The sequence below is a fragment of the Nycticebus coucang genome, chromosome Y (genome assembly GCF_027406575.1).
Source record: "Nycticebus coucang isolate mNycCou1 chromosome Y, mNycCou1.pri, whole genome shotgun sequence".
Lineage (NCBI taxonomy): Eukaryota > Metazoa > Chordata > Mammalia > Primates > Lorisidae > Nycticebus > Nycticebus coucang.
This window is the reverse complement of record NC_069805.1, coordinates 32,504,000-32,528,234: the sequence shown is the minus strand read 5'-3', so window position 1 is coordinate 32,528,234 and position 24,235 is coordinate 32,504,000. Positions and strand designations below refer to the sequence as shown.

Genomic DNA, 24,235 nt, shown 5'->3' with positions numbered 1-24,235 from the left:
AGCTACTGACTGCTAGGATTCCATTATATATTTTCATGGTTTATAAAAGTCTTAGTGCAATTTTAAAGATAAATGTGAAAATTCTTAGGCAAGACAATAGGATGATTACAACTGTTACTTTAACAAAAGGTGCAATAATAAAAATGCTTGTTTAAAAATTATAAAATGATTGACAACTACTGTGATTAATTTCAGTGCTTGAAATTTGAAATGTATGATAAACTTCATGTTTTTTTCTAACACCCCTCAAATATAACACTATAGAAATTTTGTGTATAAAAAAAAGAACAAAAATAGAACATATCCTATAATTAGAATCACTGTTCTTTTCTAAGTGTCTAAGTAATCACATTTGAAATTCATATTCTAAAATAAATGTAATGATGTATTCATTCAGTATTAACAAGTATTTCATAAATAATTTACTGAAAGTATGAATAAATTAAATTGAATTACTTATAAATGTAAAATATCTTTATATTAATAAGACTTAAAATAATTAAACAGTAAAAAATAATTTAGAAAATATTTATAATATACTTTACAGATATATATGTGTATGTGTAGTATATATATTTTTTAATCCGAGGATGTCTTTACAAATCAATAAGGAAAAGAAAACACTCTACTGGAAAAAATGAAAAAACAAGTGGTAAAAGATAACTTATGGATAATGCGCAAAAAACAGACAATATTTTCTGTCTCATCAATAGCCATTAGAAACAAAAATTAAAATAATGAAAATTACCCAGAAGGTGTCCATTACTGTACTGGGAAACAACAATTGTAGAGTTTCCTTGTATAACTTAGAAATTCGTCTATTCTTTTGCTTCCAGCTGAAGGCAACTTAAAATTTATTCTGTATCTCTATAAATTAAATTATATTGTGCATAATTTTACAAGAATGGTACCATACTGAACATTTTCATTTCAGGCTTTCCTTTCAAGGCTTTCTTCACTTGGCATAATAATCTTGAGATTCATCCACGTTATTGATTCATTGTAACTTAGAGAACATATTTATATATTTGCATATGTAATATAGATGTCATGTGCAAAGCAGTAATCAACATAAGTATATATGCATATATGTGTGTATGTTTACATTTTTTTGTTGTTATTGATGGTCATTCCCACTAGAGGGTAGTCTTGGTAGAGTTAGAAATTTTGTCAGTGTCATTAACTGTTGCAATTTAGTGGCTAACAGCCCTTGGCACACAGTAGACAATAGAAACCTGTTAAAAGTCTTTTCGATGCCTGTACTTACAAAACTGTATCTCCATATCTATTATTTTTCTTAAGATACATTTCAAAATTGAAATTATAGATTTCAAAAGTCAGGACCAATTTTCCATTAACATGTATGTGATAAACAAAACGTGGTATGACCATACAGGAGGTTAATTCAACATTTGGAAGAGTTTAATAGATTAAGTACTATAACCTAATTTTAAAAGTTTGCTTTGAAGAATTTGTGTGTGGAATGTATAAGAGATTATTTGTATTTCTTTAATCTGTTGGTGTACTTTTTTCTCAGAGAAACAGAAATGTGCATTTATATGTGTATATGTAAAACACAAAAAAGGTGTTTATAACAACATTTTAACCATTATACATCTTTTACTTTATCAAAACCATACAATGATAGATGATATGTCTCTTTTTTTTACTGTCTTTTACTCTGTTTTATATCTTTTAATTTCTACAGAGAAAATCAGTTATTTTTATAATAAGAAAATGCAACCCATTTTAAATTAAGTTTGTTCAAACATATAGCTATATTTATTTCCTTGGAAATTGAGAGTGTAACAGGTAATTATTTGAATTTCATTGGAACTAAAACATCTGGACAGGCTATCCACAAGATAAGGGACATCAATGGCTAATAAATAAGAAAAATGTCCAGTCTTGCTAATAATCTAAGAAGCACAAAATTAGATTAAATAACAATGAGCTACCATTTAACCCATGGAATCATTGACATTAAGTATAATTCCATTTAACCCATAGAATCATTAACATTAAGTATAATTCCTTTGCTATATGATTGTTATTGTTGTGAGTTTTAAAATATTTATAATAATACTAAGCTTCTTAGAATGTGGTCCGAGAAATAAGAAAATCATTGTCCAGCAATGTTTGTAATACATTATTTAGCAAAAAAAGGCAAAATAAAGCAAACACAGGATTGGTATGTATAAGAAGATATTAGTAGTTTTAATCTTTGATGAAAGAAGTGATTATTTAATTTTCTCATTCATATTTTTATTGTGTTTTTTCAAGTTTTTAAACATAATCTAGTTCATATTGTAGAACAAAATCCAATTATTTATTTTCATGTAGTTAAATGTTGTGTCCCTTTTATGTTGACCTTACAAAACTGTGTTAAGGTTATTGCCATTTGTTTCTTGGCTTAAGTATCACCCAAAAATGATTGTAAGTCAGATTGTTTTATATTTTGTAGTTATATGTTTCTGGCTTATAAGATGTTTGACATTCTATTGTTCTCTTTTAAAACATTTCTCCCATTCCTGATCAGATTCCTAAAAGCTCTCCTACGTCATGATTTCCTACAAATTACTTATCCTCTCCTTGTTCACATCTATAAAATGGGACAAATGTTAGCACTACAAATGCAAAGAATGGACGTTTAAAAATTTCACGAGTTTTAATTACAGCTAGCGTTTACTGAATATGTATTAAGTTTCCAGAATGGAACTAAAATTTCATAACAGAATTATTTCATTACCCTCTAATTATAATAGTGTATTTAGCAAATTCACTGCTGGTGAAAATATTACTATTTCAAAAATTTTGTAATTTCCCAATGTCAAATATCCAATAAATGGTAAAACTATAATTTAAAGAAATAGAGTCTCATTTGAGTTGCCCCGTCTTTTGTCTCTTACAAAAGTCTCAACAAAGGTGTGGTTCTCAATGTGTACTATGCACCCGTTCAGTGTGGCTGTCCTTCTTAATGTTTCTTGAGCCTCTTGGTTTGAAACTTCACTTGTTAGATCCATCACTGTCATCATATAATTATTTATTTGATGAAAATATTAATGATACTTTACATAGAAAATAATAGACTAAAATTCTACTTCATCTATTGGTGGAAAATAACTCAAACAGGTTACTTAAAAATATGACAATCCCTAATAAGTATGCAGAAGATAATTTTTAGTGAATTCAATCTCCCTGAGTATTCACTTGGACTTGACATTATAAATATTTCACTGCCATTCCTTAATAGCTGATATTTTTCATGTTTTGTACTATTGACTTCAGAATAATTTATATTAAATAAAATAATAATCATAAATGCTATATAATTTATGATAATTTATAAAAGGAGACTTCAATATTCAGTATATTTGAAGATCTAGTGCAGCACATAGTTACTTTTTAAAAAATAGAATCTATGAAAATAAATATATACCTTCCTTAAAAGAGACTTTTATTTCAAAGTACAAGACTTTAGAATATTTTTCAAGTTTTTCTCCTTTTTCTTAAATAACACTTCTATCAAAACAACAGTCTTTATTATGCCTTTTACAGTTAGAGTTTTGAATGTTTATTTATTTATTTTTTGACTGACAATATAATTGCATAGTTTCAATGATTCTATAACTTCTCAAGACAGAGAAGCACAGTCTTCTGTTTGTGACCTGTCTACAGGACAAAGTCTGTACAGAGAGAACCTTTCTGAAACCGGGCACAGTTTATTCTCAATGGCATTTTATAACGAGGTCACCGAACTTAACAAACATCAGGAAAGTCATGCTTTTAAGAACATTTTCTATTTTTATTTTTAAATCTCTAGAAAATCACTAACTCATAATAGTGAATATTTTTTTTTCGTTTTTTTTTTTTCTTTTTTGGTCTTCAACTAATGTTCCTGAAGGGGAAGAAAAGATTTTGCATGCATCTGGTGATAGCTTTTTACCGGTTTAATCAGCTTCAAAGGAGATGGTTAAAATCAATCATACGCATGTCACTTATTGGGTTTATAATGAAAATATGTTAGACCATTGGTATAATGGCCATTAAAAGCAGATTCAAAATATAATGCTTCTTTTAACAGGCAGTACTGTTTTCTCCAATTAGTAACTTGTAATAAAACTATGTGAATCTTTGATAACGTAAATGGATTATCATTTTCATTTTTATCTTATTAATATTTTAGGATCTTTTATTCTAAACATATATAGCACTTAGAGATGAAAGGTTTAATAATGTTGCTTAAAATAAAACAAAAAAGAAAAAATGTTACATTTAAAGAACATAGCATTGATATTTGATTCTCAATTAGAAACAAAATTAAAAATTAATTCTGGCTACTTTTATTGAATTTATCTTTCTTGATACAGAATAAGTATGAATGAAGATTTCTTAAATAACTTCCCATGGTTTCCATTCAAGAAATGAAACTCATTTCATTCAAGTAATGAAAATGGAATAAAGGGAAACATGTTACTGGAGATTTATGAATTGATATTCATATATTATTTTTAAAATATTTCTACCTTGACTTCAAAGTAAAATTTAATTGCTTACTCTATGAAAGTTATTTCTCTGGGGAATTAAATACATTTTTTCAGGTATACATGAAGTAAGAATTCATATATATTCAACTTCAGTGGCAGAGCTCAATATGAATAAGTGAAAAATTAACAGAAAGTAGGACTCATCCAGTATACACTCTCTCATTTTAAAGATGAAAAGAACATAGTGCTTAAATGATGAATTATATTTAAAAGCCATAGAGCTACTGTTATTTCCGTTGGGTGTCCCTGTAACTTTACAGAAAAGAATGAAGAAAAGAAATGAGCTTATTGCTTATATCAATTTATTATATTAAACCATGTAAATGAGAAAATACATTAAAAAGGGTATGATCATTTTATGTCAGATACAAAAAGTTTAATAATCCATATTTATATTTTTAAATCTTTTTGTATTTATTTATTAGTATTATTTGTCCTATCAAGGAAAGTTACATAATATTATTTTGCATACAGATTTTATATAGAAAGTATCTTCATATGATTATATCAGCATTCTCCACAGAGCCACAACAAACTGTGCGTGTATGTGTGTGGGGGGTGGGCGGGAGAGAGAGAGAGAGATTGCTTAATTTTAAAGTACTGGCTCATAGGATTGTGGAAGCTATAGGCAAGTCCAATAATGGCAGGCAGACAGCAGCCTGTCTGAGACAGGAGCAGAATTCCTTCTGCTCTAGTAAACTTTAATTTTTGCTCTTTAAGGCCTTCAACTGATTGGATGAAGCTCACCCACACTGTGAAGGGTAATCTATTTTATTTAAAGCAAGATGATTATAAATGCTAATCATGTCAACAACATATATTCACAGCAACATTTAGACAATAACACCTACATTTTTCAATAAACTGTCAAAGAGACTGACCAAAGCAACTGAAAAAGTTTCAACAAAAATTTTTCTCCCAGCTAATTCCATATCCCAGATGAACAAAATCCTCTCAAATGACATCTATTGAATTGTACATGATGACATAGTTGTACATCAGAGCAGGCCCAGGATTTTAAGGTGACATAGATTTATAGGCCCTGTTCCATTCATTTAATCTATAGAATGGATAATGCTATGCTGTGCTCAGTACTATGTCATTAATAAAATTCCTGGGTCAATGTATTTTTTTCTGTAACTTTATCAACTACACCAAGAACAAGGACCTAATCGAAGCCAATAGGAATCAGGGCACTCTTTCATTTTATTCATACGCTATTGCAACCTGTCCTTTTGTAGTTATTTTGACTTATTTTCCTAATACTTGGGAAATAACTGCAGTTACTTTGAGATGCACTGTATTGATTATTGTATTTAAGTGGAGACATCTTTATTTGTAAAATTTATATTCCAGATTGTAACTCTTCTTTCCTTTATTTAATAAATTTTCACATCTTCTCTATCTTATCTCTGAAATATTTCCAATTTTTTGGTCTTTCTCAATCTTCACAGTACCACCAAATTCAGTCTCTTAAGGCTCTGGTTTAAACTACTAGGATGTATTTGTCATCAAATTCCCTGACTTTAAATATTTTCTTCTATACTTTGTTCTCCACAATGAAAATTCTTTTCATAACATATACACGCATACAATTACTCTTTCATGTAATAAAAATCTCTCAACACCTAATAATCATTGCATGAGAAAGTATAGATTTTCAGCAAGACTTAAACTTTCTTCCCAATTACCTCCTTTCCCATCTGACTTTTGAAGATATACTTCCTAACTTAGCCTACTATTGAGTGGAGACATAATTTACAAATAATTTTATCCTTTATATTGTACAATTGCTATGGTTTGGATATTTGACACTCCAAATCTCATGTCGAAATTTGATTCTCAGTGTAGAAGGTGGGGCTGCAAGGGTGGTATTTGGGTCATAGGGACAGATTTCTCATGAATGGCCAGGTGCCATTCTCTCCAGTAGTGAGTTCTCACCATAGTGGCTCCCATGACATCTGCTTATGAACAGAGTCTGGCACCATCACTCTCTTGCCTCCTGTCTTTCCGTGTGATATCTGCATACTCCAGCTCCCCATCATTTTCTGCCATGAGTGGACGAAATCTGAAGCCCTTACCCAAAGCAGGTGGTGGCTCCATGCCTCTTAAATAGCTTGGAGAACAAGGAATGAAACAAACTTCTTTTCTTTCTTTCTTTCTTTTTTTTTTTTTTTTTTAACAACAGAACCTAGTCTCTTTATTATTAAAGTCACTCGGGGAAGGAGAGGGTTACAAAAATATCCCGAAACCTGTACACGGTAAGAGTGGAAGGAGGACTACACGGGATTTGGGCCATGCTGTTAACCCGCGCCTCCCTGAGTACTGGCATTTCCCCGAAGAAGGACATTTTCTAGTCAGGAGAGAAAAAGCGAACTTTGGGGTTAATTCTCTCAAAACTCCGAGGTAAGGGAGAGGCAGCAGTCCTTAATTTTCCACGATCCAGCCCGAACTCTCACTTTAGCCCAAGGGGAAAAGAACGGGTCCCGCCCACGCCCGGCCCGATCCGGAGCCGGGGCCTGCAGCGACCCGGGAGGATAGAGGCGGGGCCGGGTGGCAAAACCGCCCCTCCCCCCTCGCATGTAACACCGCGATCGGCCCGAGAAAGACGGCTGAGTTCTCCCACCGCCACGCAAGTCGCGGGGGAAGGGACAGTACGAATGCTGCCGCCCCTCCCCGCGGAAGGTAGGGAGCAGCAGTCGGCGTCTCTCCTGTGGGCTCCGAAGGCCGGCCCCGAGGAGGTGGGGCCTGCTTGGGGGAGCTGACTTCACACCCCTCCCCCTCCGGCGACCAGGGTGTTCAGGGACACCCCGCCCGCTCCAAGTGAGGCGGGTGGGGGAGGCAGCAGAACTGACCGGAGCCTGCAGCAGCTCGGGGCGGGGAGGGAAGCGCGCACCGGCGCGCAGCCGCCACCCCCGCGCGCCAGCAAGGCCCCCCACGCTCAAGGGCGCGCCGGGCCCCGAAAGGGAGGAGGCCGCGCGTGGCACTCAGGAGGGCCTACTCTAGGCTTCTGTCCCCCACCACTCACCCCCCAACCCCCTCCAACCCGCTCCAGGCCTCGGACTCCGCACTGACCTGACAGGCCGCGACATGTTCGCTGTTAAAACAGGACGGAGTAGAGAAGCCAAAGACCAGGACCTCCCCCACCCCGCGCGCTTGGCGCCCCACCCCCCCCAACTTCGGCCGATGGGGCGGGTGCCACCGAACCCCGAGCTGCTGGCTTTTCAAACTCCGCGCTCCTTGGTTCAGGGCCCCTGGATGAGACGAGCCCTCCGCTCCCCCGTCTCTTCAAAAATCGAAACAAACCTCTTTTCTTTCCAGATGCCCAGCTTCAGGTATTCATTAATAGCAACCCACAAAGAGACTAAAACATTATGATTGCTGTACATATGTTTAGCAAACATCATCCATCAACAAACATGCTTATTTTTTTTTCTGCTGAGAGCATTTAAAGTGTATTCTCTTAGCAATTCTCAAGTATATAGGGTTATTAACTATAGTCACCATGCTGTACAATACATCTCTCAAATTTATTAATTCTATTTATTTGAAACAGTACTTTTTGAGCCACATTTCCTTAATCCCTCATTCCTCAGTCCAGGCAAACACCACTCTGTTCTCTGCTTCCCTGAATTCCACTTTTTTTTAGATACCAAGCATAAGAGAGATCATTCAATATTTGTCAGTCTGTGCCTGGAGTAGATATCCAGTAGTGGGATTGATGGATCAAATGGTAGGTTTACTTGTAGTTCTTTGAGGAGTCTCCGTATGGTTTGTACTATTTTGCAGTCCCACCAACAGTGTATAAGCAGTCCTTTCTCTCTGCAGCCAGGTAAGAATCTTGTTTTGGACTTTAAAGGTCATTGAGAAAAGTGATATCTCATTGTGATTTTACTTTGCACTTTCTTGATGATTAGTGACTTTGAGCATTTTTTCATGTGATTTTTGGCCATTTGTCTATCTTATTTTGAAAAGTTGTTTATGTCTTTTATCCACTTTTTATTGAGGGTTATTTTTCTTGTTTGAGTTCTTTATAGATTCTGGATATTAGCCATAGAAGAATAATTAGGACTACAGGCAAAGACCCTTCTCCTAAAAATACATAGACATAAATATGGATATAGACATAGAAGTAGATGCATATATAAACTGAATGAAAAAAAAGTCTCTTTATATCTTGGACCCCAGTAATTAAATTACCCCAGTAATTTTTACTTTAATCTTTGTGTGCCACAAATTCATCTAATTTAAAATGATTACTTCAATACATATGGATTTTGTGAGAATTATTAGTATATGATGTAAAGTATATGAACAATGGTCAATGTTATTATAATTAGTTTTAAAAAGTAATTGATTAATTAATTTAATTTCAATTGATTTAGAGAGTAAAAGTGTTTTTCTTACATGGATGAATTATATAATGCTGAAGTCGGGGCTTTAAGTAACTATCACCAGAATAATATGCACTAAAACAATAGGTAATTATTATTTTTTTCCCTTCAAATAATTAAGGGGTATGAATGCTTCTATACATGGATAGCATTTGTTAATGGAATCTGAAGTTGGGACTATTACTGTTCCTATCACTCAAATAGTTTTGATTGTACCTGATACATAAGATTTTACCCCTCCTTCCCTCTCCTACCCCCTTTTTGAGTTCCAAGGACTTTTACTTCTCTCCATGCCTGTGTGTGTCCGGCGATCATTTCCAAATTATTGGAGAGCACACCTGATGTTTGTCTTTCCCTTCCTGGGACACTTCACTTAGAAAAATGGTTTCCGTTTCCATACAAAGTGCTGCAAAGGACATTAATTATTTCTTCTTCTGGATGAGCAGCTTGCGTGGTGGATATATACACACACACATGGGTCGTTACAAGGCTTTGAGATATACAAAAATCAAGAAATGTAAAATCCACACAAAAACAAATGAAGCCCTGTCAGCAGCACAAATAAGTCGAGGAGGTTGAAACTTGCACGGTTTGAAAGGGCACTGCCAACTGTGTTTCTTGGAAGTGAAATGATGGATCATAACAGTTTCTCTCAAAATTTCTGTAGTAGCCTATGTATCTATTATCTGTCTATCCATCCATCCGTCTATCTATCTATCCCCATAATATATATACCATATTTGTTAATCCACTCATGAAATGATGCACACTTAGGTTCATTCCACATCTTAGATAGTATGACTTGCACTGCAATAAATACGCAAGTGGAGGGTTCTTACTGATAAAATAACTTTGTGTGTGTGTGTGTGTGTGTACGTGTGTAGATACACAGGAGTGGGATTGCTGGGTCAAATGGTAAGTCTACATTTATTTCTTTGAGAAATTGCTATACTGTTTTTCATAGAGGCTGTACAAATTTATAGTCCCACTTACAATGTATAAGAACTCCCTTCTCTCTGCTATCACACCAGCATCCACCATTTTTTGCCTTATTACTAATGGTCGTCCTGTCAGGGACAAGGTGGTAGTTGATTAGGAGTTTATTTGCATTTCCTTGATTATTGGAGATGTTGAGTATTTTTTCGCATATTTTTTGCCATTTGTCTATATTAAAAAAAAGCATGTTTATGAATCACGTGCACTTTTTAATGTAGTTATATGGTTTTATACAATTTTAATTATTTGTGACAACTACCTTAGTTTTAACCATTTAACCTAGTTGACAATTGCCCAGTTAGTACATGAAAACATGAGACTGCTTTGATATAACAATGAACACTTTATTTTTATTAAATTAATAAAATAGTAAAAAATTAGTAACATAATAGATGTGTTATTGATCCCACCTGGCTTAAAAAAAAAAAAAACACACTGAATTTATCACACTTCATTTTGTGTTAAAATGATAAAACACTGTGATTATTAATTAAAAAAAAAACCCTTCATTTCAAAATACAGCTTCACTCTCTATAAGCTATTTTAGTTTGGACATTTAATTATTCCTAACTGTAGATAGGTTAGACCTCATCTAACAATATTTATATCAACTCTTATATTCAGGATTAGCTTTCAGATTACATAAAATTTTTTAGGAGCTCATAAAGCTGTGTTCTGCACATACTAAGCACTCAGGGAATATGGGGGTTCCCTCATCACTCAATTCACTGAAGCTCTTGACTCAGCTTCCTTGATGATGTGTATTTCTTCTCATTTTTATCCACTATTAAAATTCACATTATTCAAATACCATGTTTTCATTTAGCTTCATAGAAGAAAATATTCTAGCAAATATCTTCTCTGATAAGATGGGTTTATTCAATTAATGTATTGTCTATTATCCTTTTATGTTCATGCATGGGAGTTCTCTCTAGCATGAATTATCTGTAATACCATGCTATGTCTAAATTCTAAATTGTGAGAAAACAATATTTAATTTTTTATGTCCAAGATATTGTTCTTAATATATTTACCTGTTCAATTATGCTTCCCCAATTTTTTAAAAAGTAAGTTTTGTTTTTTTTTTTAGCCACTCGTGTTTCTTTGGTTTTTCGTTTTGTTTGGATGTTACTTAAATTGTCAATTATTATGGGTACATATTAAAACTCTGGTTCACCATTATAACTGTATATAGTACAGTGTAGAGGGGATTTTAAACTTTTTTAAATACATCAAAGAATTAGCATAAAAGCAATAAACATACCTTGCCCTCAAATGAAATGAAAATGGCAATCCTAGAAGGCAAACACAGATTCCAAAGCTGATTATCAGCCTGAGGCTCTTCACTGAACTTCGGTTGTATTAGGCTTCTGTTAAATGATTATATTGGAAAGGGGATAAAAGCTCGAGATGCTCACGCCCTAGAAACTAATAAGACAATACTGCAAAACCCTAGAAATCCTGAGAATACACATTCAATGTAAGGGTAAATTAATCTAGTTGCATGGAAGAAGATAAGAAATAAACCTATCTCTCTCTCCTTGGGACTGAGTAGAGAAAAATATGCATACATTTTCTGTAAAATTGTGTTAAAATTAAAACCCTCATCTATTAAAGAAGTAAATTCATAAAATATGTGAAGTTCAAAACAATACAAAGGTCTGCTTCATTTCAAGTCACTGCTGAAATAAAACATACAAAAAAAGGAATACAGATTGAAACGGGAAAAAGTAAACCTACCCACTTTGCAGAAAACATAATTATTAACTAGGAAATTCCTAAGGAATCTACAAATAAGAATTAGAATTGATAACTAAATGTAGCAAGATGGTGGTCTTCCTGAAATCTTATCAGTATAAATTCTATTTCTGTAAACTAACAGCAAATAATATGGAAAATTCTTCAGTGGTAGTACTAAAGTTTGCTGACCTGCGTTTTTTTAAATTATTATTATTTTTATTCTATGGGGGAGTATTCATTTAGTGAAATAGAAAAAAATGTACATTTCTTCGTGTTATTTGTCATAACCTTAATGAGTCACAGGAAACTACATTATTGAAAATTATCACATAAATTTAAGGCTATTTTATGTCTGATTTGAAACAACACTTGGTGCATGATCATTGGGATGTATTTGGATCTGACTTTCTCATAAATCACTGATATGATTGAAACTTTTCTTTGGATATGCATTAGCTTATTGTTTTTGCCATCAGATTTTGCCTCATTTGTTTGCTTTGTATTAATGATTTAAAAAGTATAGATTGACTTAACACTTTTATCATTGATATCAATGAGAAACAGGAAAGACTCTATTTAATGTAAATTCAGATCGTGTCTGACAGAATGATTTTCTTTGTTTATAAAAAAAGTAAAGAAAAACTTTAATTACTCTATGTAACCTAAAATTCATAATAAAATCCTCAAGTAAGTTCATATTTATGTTTTTCTCTTTCAAACTGTACAATATTTATAAATAATTCATCAACCTCTTTCCCACCCCAAATAAATGAGATGGGAGTATGTGGGTGGCAGAAAAATTGAACTGGAAAGTAAACAACTCAATCTACATATGTATATTAATATAGGTACTTTCCATTATTTTATTAATGTGCATACATTTAATAAAAGTAGTGTATGTTCATTGCCAGAAATGAAACTTTTATTAATCCCTAAGCTGTAAATACTCAGTGTTAAATACAAGAACCTCATTTTACAAGATATTACAGGAATGTAAAATTGCCATGCAGGCTGAAAGCATGCAAAGTGATCTTGATAATGAGAAAGAAAAATTACGATTATTTTATTACCTGCAAACATTTTCATCACAACATTAAATTTTCTTATTTTTACTTTTATATGCAGAGAGAAATTTAAACACGATAATCTAATATTCATTCTATACACTGTTATTTAAATCATTAGCAAATTGAGAACTAATTGTTGTATTTCTTTGTAAAAACCTGCTCAAGAATCATTTCAACAATGTTAGCCTTCCTATTTCGTAAGGTACGGAATGAGCACCTTGCCTATGCCTTCATACTCTTCCTAAGTTTGAATCATTTTATTTTTGTGTTTCAGGGTTGTGTAATATTTCCAAGAGTGGTTTTAATGTGAAGGTTTTTTTTTTTTTTTCCTGTAGTCACTTCTGAGACATCATCATCTCTTTTTACCATAAATTCTTTGGTAATTATGGCAATGATGCCTTCATAATATTTTCTACCTTCATATGTATAACCCCTTGGACAGCAGCAATGTTAACATTCTAGGAACAAATGGTCATATATTTCTTCTATAACTCCATTTATATTTGATTTAAATTTGACTACTAGGGTTATTATTTTTTGCTTTGTGCACTTTCCCTTTTATTAACCATTTTCTTCTCAACTATTTACTCAACATCACCTGTGTTTATTACTGAGAGCAAGGAAATAACACAACTATGTGCATTACTCTTTGTGCATAAACTGAATTACAGATGTGCAGACTTTGAGAAAAGTGACATATTTGCTCATTATGATGTACACCTGGTTTTACATAATGAATTTTGGACTGAAAAGATGGCTGCAATGTTTGTACTTCATGAAACTGCTCAAATAATATACTGTGGAAGCTGAAATTTGAATCATATTAGGATATTGATGCTATGTAACTTAACCACTAAATCTTAGAAATTGATGTGTACTGGGACCAAAGTGAGGCCTTCCGCATTGAATTGCTGGCTCCTTGTTCTGTATTAGTGCTTTGCCTAAGTACACTTTTGATATTTCTTATTTTCTCTTGATAGATTCTCAAAAGCATACATTGTTCCAAATTTCGCCCTAGAAAGGCATGCTTATTTGCATTTTTTCCAATTATGTCTGTGGAAGTTTGCCAATTTCCCTTAGAACATCCATTTGTTGGGCAAGTGATGTCTAATTCAATTCACATATAAAAAAATCAGTCAGACTTTGTGATAAAACCCATTCCATGAAATATTTGTTTAGTCAAAAAAAAAGTTATGTGTAATTTTTTGTTACAACCAACATATTTCTATATTTCGGTAGTACAAAATTATTGACTCCAGCTGATATAAACATTTTTATTTCTTTACTTTTAGATATATTTAACATTAATATTTATTTTACATTTTAAAATATTGTATTAGAATTAATTTCATTGCTATATAACACTGTGGAACTTAACTCATGCTCTGAGTCTCCCCTGCTGAAGGTGCCAGTAATATCTTTTCCGAGATTAAAATTATTTATTTCTTTGTGTAGTGGAAGCTTTTCCAACATTTATTCTTCCCCAATAAAAGAGTAATGGAAAAAAATTTCCTCCTCCAGGAATATATACAACTTTAAAAGGATGATTTGAAAATCACAAAATGCTGTAAAACAACAAGTAGCTTCCATTTGAAGGGTACAAATATATAAGGTGCTGCTTTGAGTTCTTCATGATGACCTACTGAATCCCCACAAGAGCTTTCTGAAGTAGAATTACCAGTATTATCCTTGTTCTATAGCATGTGAGATAATGGTGGCACAGAATCATTAAGTGACCTGACCAAGGTCCATATATAACTGTGAGTGTTGATTGCAATATAGGCTACCTGACCTAGTCTGTATGATATGCCTTATTATTAATTATGCATTCTGACAATTTCATGTTACAACTTATTCATCAAAAAACCACTAACATAGAAACACAGCAGAAATTATAGTTAGCCTGGATATATATTTATAGAGATTACAGTAAAATTATAAAAAAATAGAATGATGTCACCTTGCTAATTTAAAAGGAAGTTTTAAACATTGCCCTCTTTTTGGATCCTTCTAGATATTCTCCTTTTCTCCTAATATTGATGTCTAAATTGCATAAGGTGCTTAGTATCCATAAACTAAAATGAATCAATATTGCCACTTGAAATTAGGAAATTATAAGATCTATTTGATTTTAAGTAAGTGTTAATCGCATGTATACACAAGTGTGTAGATCTGCCAAATATTTTCACTATATCATAGTATTGTTCAATTAAATTTTATGTTAAATTATTCTCTTCTACTGTTTAAATATTCTGAACAGTTTGTTGTAAATCTTCTGAACTATTTTGAAAGGAAGTAACCGTATAGTGATTTCAATAGCATCTGAACATATTTATATATTTAAAACATTCGGATACCAACTCTTTTCCCAGTCGTTGAAGCAAGGGGGTGTTGTGTGGACTAAAATTAACTAGAAAAAAATGAACTTAATTCATCACTGATAGACAGAGTTTGTTAAAATACAGGAAGTGTGATTGAGGAAAATACTATAAATCAGGAGAGCACAATGATAAGAGCACGTTTAGAATGTTGATGAAATTGAAATGTGTCTTGTGATATATAGTGAATATTCATTCACCCAAGAAAAACTCATCTCATCTCCTTCTAATAATTCAGCATTCTAATTACAAGGTTAGACTTGAATTGCTGTATTTACCAAGGATATGAATTTTAATTTTTCCTAATCTTATCATAATTTGATTCAAAGCACTTTTGAATACTTGAGCACTTTTTACATTTACACAAATGAAAGCATAGGATTTGGAATCTGACTTTAAGCTTTTTAACAAGTCCAGTCTCTTTGCATTACTGTTAAATACTTATATATTAATAAAATAAAAATCCCTTCTTGAAATATCATAAGAAAAAGAGTTGAAACATTTGTATTGTTCCCTAATAAATGTATTTATTTCCTCATAATCCTTGCATAACTTTATAATTTTGTGAACTACTAGATTTAGCTAATTTTATGAACAGAAAACAAGCACTTTTAAGTAAGATTATACTTAAAGTAAATTAAATAATATTAATGTACCCTCTTATTAACCTAAAAATTAACAAAAATCAAATAGACTTGATAAAGAAGAGGAGAAAAAGAATCTGTAACATTCTGACATGCTGTAAAACAAATAGCTTCCATTCAAAGGGTACAAATACATATAAGGTACTGTTTGAGTTCGTCAACAATATATTGTATTCTGTAACAACAGAATTATTCCATCTCAATTTTTGTCATTAGAACTCATATTTAGAGATAAATATTAAATAATATAAAAATAACTATCTATTTTTGACCATAGTATAACTATATGAACTTGAATTTCAGTCATCTATCCACCCAAACTAAGATATTTTTATGTCAGTATTTCCATAATATGAAAAAAAGTCCTTAAATATACTCTCATAAAAGGGCTGTTTAAGTGAGACTTTATCACATTACAAAGAAATAAATAAACAATGCCTTACTCTATGTCCTTCTTAATCCAAAATCATTGATTTGATCCTCAGTCATTAAACTATACCTAATCTTGGGCAAATAAGTAATTGATATTTAAGTGAGATTATTTTTTATTTTGATGATAGTATAGAAACTCAATAAGACTTCATTAATATTTTAACAAGTGTGTAGTATTCTATAGAAGAAGGAACACTTGAACAAAAACTGAGTCAAATCTCTGTTTTGTAATGTATCACTTACCGATTCATAATGCAGACATTTCCCAGACATTTAGCTCCTTTGTCAAAAATATTATTTAAATACTATTTTTACAAGTTGTTTTGATGTTTTAATAAAATGGTGCTTAAAAAACCATGCTCTTTCATTTATCTTTTTTATTGTTCTTTAATCACTATTTTATTTCTACTCTAATATTTATTATTTCTTGTTTTCTACTAAATGAAGATTTAAACTCTTCTTGTTTTTCTAGTTTCTCGAGCTAGATTGTTCCTTGAGACTAGATTGTTTATTTGAGACACCTTTACTTTTTTTATGTAGACATTTATAGATAGAAATGGGTCTCTAAATAACTTTGGATGTATCCCCTAGATTTTGTATGTTGTGTTTTCATTTTCAATTACATCAAGAAATTTTATATTTCGAATTTCTTCATTAGATCATTTGGTTGGTCATGAGATCTGGTTTACTTTCCATGTACTTTTTCCATTTCCAAAGCTCCTTCTGTTGGTTTCAGTTTCATTTCCTTTTGGTCAGAAAAAAAATACTTGGTATAATTTAAGTTTTTAATATTTATTAAGATATGTTGTAGCCTAACATATAGTTTAGGCTGAACATTTCATGGGTTGTTGAGAAGAATGTGTATGTTTCAGTTGTTAGATGGATTGTTTTGTAAGTATATGTCAGATCCATTTGGTTTAGAATGGCTTTAACTCCTATGTTTCCTGGCTGATTTTCTACATGGATGATGTCAGTACTGTTGAAATTGTGGTATTGAGGAGAGAGGCGGAGCAAGATGGCAGCCGAGTAACAGCTTCCTTGCATCTGGGCACCGTGAGTCTGGGGAGATAGGATTCCAGGCATCTCTGGCTGGTGGGAACTGCCTATCATCACTCCTAGGAGGATACAGGGAGTCAGCGAGAGACTTCTGGACCCCAAGAGGAGGACTAAAACAGTGGAAAACCGGCAAGTGGTCGCGTGTGTTCAATCCGTCTAAACCCGCCCACAACTTTAAGTTCAGTAGCAACGAGGCTGCAAACAAGAAAGGCCTTACCTGTGAACTGTTTTGATGTCCTTGGACTTGGCACTGAGTTGAACTGCCTTGGGGAGGGCCTGAGTGGAAGTGCGGAGAACTTTGGCCGTTGTCTAGGGCCCCAGTCTGAGCCGCTGAGCCAGACGGAGCTAATAGTGTTTGGCGGTAGGTCACCCGGATCCATTGTCAGTGATCTGCCCCGGCAAGCTCCGCCCTCAGGGTTGCAGAGCTAGAAAAGGGTGGGAGCTGGTAACCCAGCAACCAAGTAGCCTAAGGGTGGGGTCTGAGCCGCCTTGCAGCCCTAACCCTCAGGGGCAGAGTGAGACCCGTTTTGGCACACTGGGTAAGTGGATAGCCACTTCAACAGCGATTCCAGCGAGAAAGCTGGGAAAGCTTCTGCTCAGCAAGTTTACAAGTTCAAAGTGCCTTTTAAGTAGGCTGAAGAGAGATTTAGGGTGTCTACCTGCTGGGGTTTGAGAAATCAGCAGCCTCCAGTCGTATCAGAACTGTGACTAACATCTCATACCCCAGAAGACCACATGTTGCCCAGACAATATTCAATAACATATACAACTGCTTTATTTTTGGTTGTGTATTTTTTTTTGTTTGGTTGTTTTTTTTGTTTGTTTATTTTGACGTTGCTGATGTTCTTTTGTTTTTTTAATTTCAATCTTTTCCACACAGATCCCTTTTTCTTTCTCAATTTTCCTAGTTTAATTATAATTTCCCATTGCTGCCTTTTTTAATAACTTCAACTTCATTTTTGCTAGTGTTTCTACCGATATCATTTGGTTTTTCACCCAATTTTATCCCCGTAAAGTTTTCTGTTTGCTTGTTTTGGTTTGATTCATAGCATTTTTGTCTTTCCTCTCTACTTGGTGGAGGTGGGGTACCGTGTCTGATCGGGTTAGCAAAGAGCTGCTGACCTCAAGGGAACCACGCAACTGGGCACCCCCAGAAGGTGGGGTTTTTTAAGGTTGTGTCAAAGTACCCTACTGTACACCTATATTGCCCTGTCTCCCTCTTTTTGTGCCTCTCTTCTTTTTGTCAATATTCCTTACACCCACCCCCTCTCCTTTCTCTATCTTTCTTTTTTTCTTATCACTCGGTCCTCCTTTCTTTCATCCCCTTTTTTTGCTCTCCAACCTTCTCACCCTTCTGGTCCTGTAAAGCTTAGTCCACAGGCACAAGAACTTAAAGAGCAAGAGGAAGTGAAAGGAAAATTAGGGCAAGGAAACAGATAAAAGAAATGACTCATGAGGAAGAATCAGCAGAAAACTCCAGGCAACATGAAGAACCAGTCTAGAACAACCCCACCAAGGGACCATGAGGTAGCTACTGCAGATGATTCCACCAGTATAGAAATGTTAGGAATGACAGAAAGGGAATTTAGAATACACATGTTGAAAACAATGAAAGAAATGATGGAAACAATGAAGGAAATTGCTAATAAAGTGGAAAATAACCAAAAGGAAATCCAAAAACAAAATCAAATAAGAGATGAACGATATGAAGAATATAAAAAGGATATAGCAGACCTGAAGGAACTAAAACAGTCAATTAGGGAACATAAAGATGCAATGGAAAGTATCAGGAACAGGTTAGACCATGCAGAAGAAAGAATTTCAGAGGTAGAAGACAAAGTTCTTGAGATAACTCAGACAGTAAAAGAGGCAGAAAAGAAGAGAGAGAAAGCAGAACGTTCACTGTCAGAATTATGGGACTTTATGAAGCGTTCCAACATACGAGTTATAGGAATTCCAGAAGGGGAAGAAGAATGCCCCAGAGGAATGGAAGCCATACTAGAGAATATTATAAAAGAAAATTTCCCAAACATCACCAAAGATTCTGACACACTGCTTTCAGAGGGATATCGGACCCCGGGTCGCCTCAACTCTAACCGAGATTCTCCAAGACACATTGTGATGAACCTGTCCAAAGTCAAGACAAAAGAAAAGATTCTGCAAGCTGCCAGGAGTAAGCGCCAGTTGACCTACAGGGGCAAATCCATCAGAGTGACCGCAGACTTCTCTAATGAAACTTTCCAAGCAAGAAGACAATGGTCATCTACCTTTAATCTACTTAAACAGAACAATTTTCAGCCCAGAATTCTGTACCCTGCTAAGCTAAGCTTAAAAATTGACGGAGAAATCAAATCATTTACGGATATACAAACATTAAGGAAATTCGCCACAACAAGACCAGCTCTACAGGAAATACTTCAACCTGTTCTGCACACTGACCACCACAATGGATCAGCAGCAAAGTAAGAACTCAGAAATTGAAGGACAGAACCTAACCTCCACACTGATGCAAAAGATAAAACTAAGCAATGGACTCTCACCAAATAAGATGAATAGAATACTACCACACTTATCAATTATCTCCATAAATGTTAATGGCTTGAATTCCCCACTGAAGAGACATAGATTGGCTGACTGGATTAAAAAACACAAGCCATCCATTTGCTGTCTGCAAGAAACACACGTGGCTTCAAAAGACAAATTAAAGCTCCGAGTCAAGGGATGGAAGACAATTTTTCAGGCAAATGGAATTCAGAAGAAAAGAGGAGCTGCAATATTATTTTCAGATACATGTGGATTTAAAGCAACTAAAGTCAAAAGAGACAAAGATGGTCACTTTATATTGGTCAAGGGAAAACTACAACAAGAAGACATTTCCATTCTAAATATTTATGCACCCAATTTAAATGCTCCCAGATTCTTGAAGCAGACCTTACTCAGTCTGAGCAATATGATATCTGATAATACCATCATAACAGGGGACTTTAACACACCTCTTACAGAGGTGGACAGATCCTCTAAACAGAAATTAAACAAAGATGTAAGAGATTTAAATGAGACCCTAGAACAACTATGCTTGATAGACGCATATAGAATACTCCACCCCAAAGATAAAGAATATACATTCTTCTCATCACCCCATGGAACATTCTCCAAAATTGATCATATCCTGAGACACAAAACAAATATCAACAGAATCAAAAGAATTGAAATTTTACCTTGTATCTTTTCAGACCAAAAGGCACTAAAGGTGGAACTCAACTCTAACAAAAATGCTCAACCCCACCCAAAGGCATGGAAATTAAACAATCTTCTGTTGAATAACAGATGGGTGAAGGAAGAAATAAAACAGGAAATCATTAACTTCCTTGAGCATAACAACAATGAAGACACAAGCTACCAAAACCTGTGGGATACGGCAAAAGCAGTATTGAGAGGAAAAGTCATCGCTTTAGATGCCTACATTCGAAAAACAGAAAGAGAGCACATCAACAATCTCACAAGAGATCTTATGGAATTGGAAAAAGAAGAACAATCTAAGCCTAAACTCAGTAGAAGAAAAGAAATCTCCAAAATCAAATCAGAGATCAATGAAATTGAAAACAAAAGAATCATTCAGAAAATTAATGAAACAAGGAGTTGGTTTTTTGAAAAAATAAATAAAATAGATAAACCATTGGCCAGACTAACTAGAAATAGAAAAGTAAAATCTCTAGTAACCTCAATCAGAAACGATAAAGGGGAAATAACAACTGATCCCACAGAGATTCAAGAGATCATCTCTGACTACTACCAGAAACTCTATGCCCAGAAATTTGACAATGTGAAGGAAATGGATCAATATTTGGAATCACACCCTCTCCCTAGACTTAGCCAGGAAGAAATAGACCTCCTGAACAGACCAATTTCAAGCACTGAGATCAAAGAAACAATAAAAAAGCTTCCAACTAAAAAATGCCCTGGTCCAGATGGTTTCACTCCAGAATTCTATCAAACCTTCAAGGAACAGCTTATTCCTGTACTGCAGAAATTATTCCAAAAAACTGAGGAAGAAGGAATCTTCCCCAACACATTCTATGAAGCAAACATCACCCTGATACCAAAACCAGGAAATGAGACCCAAACAAAAAGGAGAATTTCAGACCAATCTCACTCATGAATATAGATGGAAAAATTCTCAACAAAATCCTAGCCAATAGATTACAGCTTATCATCAAAAAAGTCATTCATCATGATCAAGTAGGCTTCATCCCAGGGATGCAAGGCTGGTTTAACATACGCAAGTCCATAAACGTTATCCACCATATTAACAGAGGCAAAAATAAAGATCATATGATCCTCTCAATAGATGCAGAAAAAGCATTTGATAAAATCCAGCATCCTTTTCTAATTAGAACACTGAAGAGTATACGCATAGGTGGCACATTTCTAAAACTCATTGAAGCTATCTATGACAAACCCACAGCCAATATTTTACTGAATGGAGTAAAACTGAAAGCTTTTCCTCTTAGAACTGGAACCAGACAAGGTTGTCCTCTGTCACCTTTACTATTCAACATAGTGCTGGAAGTTCTAGCCAATACAATTAGGCAAGACAAGGAAATAAAGGGAATCCAAATGGGAGCAGAGGAGGTCAAACTCTCCCTCTTTGCTGATGACATGATCTTATACTTAGAGAACCCCAAAGACTCAACCACAAGACTCCTAGAAGTCATCAAAAAATACAGTAATGTTTCAGGATATAAAATCAATGTTCACAAGTCAGTAGCCTTTGTATACAAATAAGAGTCAAGATGAGAAGCTAATTAAGGACACAATTCCCTTTACCATAGTTTCAAAGAAAATGAAATACCTAGGAATATACCTAACGAAGGAGGTGAAGGACCTCTATAAAGAAAACTATGAACTCCTCAGAAAGGAAATAGCAGAGGATATTAACAAATGGAAGAACATACCACGCTCATGGATGGGAAGAATCAACATTGTTAAAATGTCTATACTTCCCAAAGCAATCTACCTATTCAATGCCATTCCTATCAAAGTACCTACATCGTACTTTCAAGATTTGGAAAAAATGATTCTGCGTTTTGTATGGAACCGGAAAATACCCCGTATAGCTAAGGCAGTTATTTGTAACAAAAATAAAGCTGAGGGCATCAGCATACCAGATTTTAGTCTGTACTACAAAGCCATAGTGGTCAAGACAGCATGATACTGGCACAAAAACAGAGACATAGACATTTGGAATCGAATTGAACACCAAGAAATGAAACTAACATCTTACAACCACCTAATCTTTGATAAACCAAACAAGAACTTACCTTGGTGGAAAGACTCCCTATTCAATAAATGGTGTTGGGAGAACTGGATGTCTACATGTAAAGACTGAAACTGGACCCACACCTTTCCCCACTCACAAAAATTGATTCAAGATGGATAAAGGACTTAAATTTAAGGCATGAAACAATAAAAATACTCAAAGAAAGCATAGGAAAAACACTGGAAGATATTGGCCTGGGGGAAGACTTCATGAAGAAGGCTGCCATGGCAATTGCAACAACAACAAAAATAAACAAATGGGACTTCATTAAACTGAAAAGCTTCTGTACAGCTAAGGACACAATAACCAAAGCAAAGAGACAACCTACACAATGGGAAAGGATATTTGCATATTTTCAATCAGACAAAAGCTTGATAACCAGGATCTATAGAGAACTCAAATTAATCCACATGAAAAAAGCCAACAATCCCTTATATCAATGGGCAAGAGACATGAATAGAACTTTCTCTAAAGATGACAGACGAATGGCTAACAAACACATGAAAAAATGTTCATCATCTCTATATATTAGAGAAATGCAAATCAAAACATCCCTGAGATATCATCTAACCCCAGTGAGAATGGCCCACATCACAAAATCTCAAAACTGCAGATGCTGGCGTCGATGTGGAGAGAAGGGAACACTTTTACACTGCTGGTGGGACTGCAAATAGTACAACCTTTCTGGAAGGAAGTATGGAAAAACCTCAAAGCACTCAACCTAGATCTCCCATTCAATCCTGCAATCCCATTACTGGGCAGGCATCTACCGAGAAGGAAAAAAATCCTTTTATCATAAGGACACTTGTACTAGACTGTTTATTGCAGCTCAATTTACAATCGCCAAAATGTGGAAACAGCCTAAATGCCCACCAACCCAGGAATGGATTAACAAGCTGTGGTATATGTATACCATGGAATACTATTCAGCCATTAAAAAAAATGGAGACTTTACATCCTTCGTATTAACCTGGATGGAAGTGGAAGACATTATTCTTAGTAAAGCATCACAAAAATGGAGAAGCATGAATCCTATGTACTCAATCTTGATATGAGGACAATTAATGACAATTAAGGTTATGGGGGGGAAGCAGAAAGAGGGATGGAGGGAGGAGGGTGGGGCCTTAGTGTGTGTCACACTTTATGGGGGCAAGACATGATTGCAAGACGGACTTTACCTAACAATTGCAATCAGTGTAACTGGCTTATTGTACCCTCAATGAATCCCCAACAATAAAAAAAAAAAAAAAAAAAAAGAAATTGTGGTGTTGAAGTCTACTACTATTATTGTCTGGCAACTGATCTTTCCCCATAAGTCTGTTATATTTTCTTTACATATTACTGCTCCAATGTTGGGTTCATATATATACAGAAGGTGCTAAAAAATGCATACATGCATACATATTTTAAGAAAGGAAGAAACTGTATTAAAATTCTAATAATATATACTGATAACAAAAGATTAATACAAGTCATACAAAGCACCTCTTATATTTGCAGAAGTCAAATGTGACAGGTTTTTCTTTCCTTAAAATGTGTACACATTTTTGGTGCAGCCTCTGTATTTATAGTTGATTATTGACCACTTATTATTATAAACTGATTTTATTTGTAATTTTAAAAATCACTTTTGAGTAAAAGCCTGCTTTATCTTTGTAAGT

At 34.2% G+C, this 24,235-nt stretch overlaps 1 protein-coding gene across 1 annotated transcript in view; it reads left to right on the top strand.

The window, feature by feature from the left end:
* Positions 1 to 7,011: 7,011 nt before the first annotated feature.
* Positions 7,012 to 24,235, top strand: part of LOC128579010 (rho GTPase-activating protein 20-like) — a 104,869-nt gene continuing 87,645 nt past the window's right edge. Inside the window, exon 1 of the mRNA XM_053581327.1 lies at positions 7,012 to 7,232. The gene's annotated coding sequence lies outside the window, so the exon portion shown is untranslated. The remainder of the gene's footprint in view (positions 7,233 to 24,235) is intronic.